Source organism: Tamandua tetradactyla, chromosome 4 (assembly GCF_023851605.1).
Source record: "Tamandua tetradactyla isolate mTamTet1 chromosome 4, mTamTet1.pri, whole genome shotgun sequence".
Lineage (NCBI taxonomy): Eukaryota > Metazoa > Chordata > Mammalia > Pilosa > Myrmecophagidae > Tamandua > Tamandua tetradactyla.
In genome coordinates, this window is record NC_135330.1 from 123,649,904 (window position 1) to 123,653,942 (window position 4,039).

At 45.2% G+C, this 4,039-nt stretch overlaps 1 pseudogene; it reads right to left on the reverse strand.

Annotated features, from left to right (window-relative positions):
* Nucleotides 1–781: 781 nt before the first annotated feature.
* On the reverse strand, nucleotides 782–3,823 carry LOC143680484 (ubiquitin-associated protein 2-like pseudogene; annotated as a pseudogene).
* Nucleotides 3,824–4,039: the final 216 nt, after the last annotated feature.

Genomic DNA, 4,039 nt, shown 5'->3' on the forward strand with positions numbered 1-4,039 from the left:
AATTTTATTGGTAACCAAACGCGGGAGGTTTCTCATAATCATTTCTCTTCTCTGTAATCTTTTTCTCCCCCATGGCATTTCTTTATGTTCGAATGCTATCATAACATCTTATTTTGTGTTTTCTAGTTTCCATATTGTTATAAAAGAGAATGTTTACTCATATACTTACTCATCCTTGAATGAAGTGGAGAATATCTAAACCCAGAGGGGGATTTTGAAACTCAGCAGCAGAATGACATTTTCCTTCTGTCCTTTGCTGGCTGTTAAAATTCCCCTTGTTGATTTAAGCTATGTGTCTGGGTGACATAAGTACTTTTTTTTCATCTGACAATGCTGCTCATATTCATGAAGTCATTTTTTTTGTTTTGTTTTCCTAATAATAAAGGAGGAGACTTAGGGCAATTGGGCCAATAAATATTTGGGGGTTCCACCCTCCCATCTCACCACACACCACCAAGGTGAACGGGACTAGGAGAACGAGGGGCAAGACCCACAGCCAAATTTCATAATCTTGAATGCAAGAGTTAGTGGGCAGGAGGAAGAAGAGGAAAGGAAGGAGAAAAAAAATAGGAAAAAATACAAATCCTATAATGCATACACCAGGGTGGGGGTGGTATGAGAATGCGGCAGACGCGAAGCTGAGGCGAGGGGAGCTCCCCTGGGGGGTGGGGAGCAGCGGAACCACCCAACATTCCTTTTCCTCTTTGATGCTGTTTCCATTGTTGGCAGGCTAAGAAGCCCTCTCCTAAGATGGGGCCAGGAAAAGAAGAGGGCCAAGGCATCAGTTGGCCGCCCAGCTGTAGCTGTTATAGGCAGAGTCATCGGTCTAGGGCTTCTGTAGGATGGAGCTGGTCTGGCAGGATGTTGCCTGCTGCCATCTGCTGTTCCTGCTGGTGCTGGCAACAGAGGATTAACTGCAGATATGGTAGCTGACCACCCTGCTGCAGGCGATGGTGAAGGATCTGGGAGCATGGCTGCTGATGAGGGGTCAGAATGTGCATAAAGAGGCAGGTGGGTAGGCAGCAGCTGTGACCAGGTTGATGGGCCCCCCCGCTTCTTAGGGCTGAAGGAGAAAGCAGGAATACTGGAATGAAAAGCTTGTTTTTCAAAGGACTGCTGGGTTTTGGAGTACACAGAACCCAAGATGTCTGGTACCATCTGTGTTACTGGAGGTGACTGATACACCAGTGTTGTATCCATGAGACCCAAATCCACTCAGCTGTTGGATAGGCATGGTCGATGCATTCACACTGACATTCACACCATGCTGCTTAGAAGAGGTGGGAGCCACAGGAAACACAGCAGGCCTATACTGGAAGGTGCTAGGGAGGCCTGGGAACCCTGTGTAGTATGGCAGGCTATGGTAACTGTAGCTGGGAGGCAGCGCTGGATTCAGAAATGTCTGCTGTGTGGTGTGGTGAGTCTAGTTCTGCTGGGGCTGGGTGAAGGTTGTGGCCCGGGCTGGAGAGGAGAAGTCCCCCTTGCCAAAGTTTGTGAGTCCAGCAGAATAAGAGTTGCTGGCCAGGCTACCATCCCTCTCAGTGCAGTGGTAGGCATGTAACAAGCTCTGGAGCCATAATACATGGAATAGGCAACAACAGCGGGGCCCTAGGAGGAAGGGTGGGAGGAGTTTTTCCTGAAGTGGTGGCAACTGAGTTTTGAGTTGAGGCTGTGATAGCAGAGTTGCTGCTTAGGCTAAATCCCAGGCTACTGCCACTATTGAGACTGGAGGAGCCACTGACCATTGCAGGAGGTGCAGAGATTGTGCTAGATGAAGTGATGAAAGGGCTGGAGGAAGGCTGGAGATTCACTTCATTCTCCATGCTTGTGTGCAAAAGAGTACAAGTTGAAGTGGACCAGAAGATGAGGATGAAAGGGTCTTCTGCTGAGCAGACAACTTACTGCTCTGTGGTGTGGTGGTAGTGTTTAGAATCTCCTCACTATGGCTCAAGCCACCCAAGGAGGATGCGTGCTGACTGGTTTTCATCAGTAAGGAAGCTGTAGATACTGTTTCATTGAGAGGGGGGATACTAGAAGTGGAAGGTGTGTTGGATTTCACTGCAAAGCCTGTAACACCTTTAATAGATTGCTTGGTCTCTGTGTCAGTTTGTATCTGTGGTGGACCCCAGAAAAGCCATGTCCTTTAATCATCATTCAATATTGCTGGCTGGGAGCATTTTCATTCTTTCCATGGAGATGTGATACACCCAATTGTGAGTGATAACTTTTGATTAGATGATTTCCATGGAGGTGCGTCTCAACCCATTGAAGGTGGAGTTGCTTACTGGAAACCTTTAAAAGAGAAAACATTTTTGAGACTCCTCTTTTTTGAAGAGCCATTAGAAAGCCAGCAGATGCTGCCATGTTTGCCATGTGCCCTTCCAGCTGAGAAAGAAACATTGAATGTCATCAGTCTTCTTGAACCAAGGTATCTTTCCCTGGATGCCTTAAATTGGACATTTCTATAGACTTGTTTTAATTGGGACATTTTCTCAAACTTGGAACTGTAAACTAGCAACTTATTAAATTCCCCTTTTTAAAAGCCATTTTGTTTCTAGTATATTGCATTCCAGCAGCTAGCAAACTAGAGCAGTCTCTAATGGCATGGTTTGAGCAGAATCAAAGCTATTCTTTGCCTAAGTCAGGTCCTTTTGGGGTGATGAAGAGATGGGACCGGGATACTGCTGAGTCTGTGTGGATCTCTGTTCATACCTTAGACCCTGGGTACTATTTTGGGAGGTATAGGTTGTTGAATGAGTTGGACCAGTCTGATAACCAGACTTCTGACTCTGGTTACATGAAATTGTGGATGAAGATTCACTGGCCATACTGGTATACAGGCTACTTGAAGCCTGGCTTGAAGAGGCACTGAGTGATGATGGACTCATGATCAGAAAGGACAGGCTTTGACCCAAACTGCAATGCACCAAACTGCAGATTTAGCCCTGAGATAATCTGTTGAGCCAGGCATCTCCACAGGTAAGACAGGAATATTTAAAGTCAAGGAGGCATTGTTTTTCCTCTATTTCAGTTTTTGCTGAGCTGCTGAGGGCTGGAGGACTGGTTGTCTGAAGATCCAGGAGACATCTGTGGAGCTGAGATGAATTTGGTTGGAAGAGGAGAAGAGGGGAGGGAGCTGCAGCTGTGGATGTTGCCACTGCAGGTGGCTTCCCCTGAAGGAACACCTCCATCATGGCAGAAGATGGGGTAAAAGCCTGGTGCTTTTCTTTCTTTTTGTTTTTATTAATTAAAAAAAATTAACAACAAACAAAACATTAAGATATCATTCCATTCTACATATATAATCAGTAATTCTTAATATCATCACATAGTTGCATATTCATCATTTCTTAGAACACTTGCATCGATTTAGAAAAAGAAATGCTTTTCTTGACCACGAAACTCTCATTCATGGCTGGCACCTGCCTTAGTGGTCCACCATGTCCCATTCTCAATTTTCTTTGCCTTCCTCATTGGATTCCATCTGGCTACCATCCTTCTGTCCTGAGACTCCCTTCTTCTTCCTGACCATCTCCCAGGAATGCATATCTGGGTTTCCTTCCAGCAGTACATTGAAGGCTCTGTTGACCTCTCCATTGCAATCATGTAAAACAATCACACATTCATCCCGGTTCTTGCTATTGATCTCAATCAGTTGTTTTACCTTCGCCTCAGAGTCAGCATCGTTATGGTCCGAAATCATCTGTGTAAGTTGAATTTGTTCCGCAGTGGCCTGTGGCTGCTGCTTGTGCTGCTTGTGCCAGTTTTGCTTTTGAGGTTGTTCCCAGTTTCCCCGGGCTTCAGTAGTGTTCACTGATGTCATCATTTACAGTAAATCAAATAGCAGTATTTACAAAGCAGAATACTCAGCCAGGACCTAGGCTTTCCTCACTCACACTCTTTCCCATTCTTCCCCCTCAGGCTTTAAACACATGGCCCCCAATATAATTACATTTTTAAATTTCAGTGATTATTGCCATTTTAAGAAAAACTAAAAGCAATTTCAAGCAAAATTCTTTCATGGCTTCCTTGAATCATT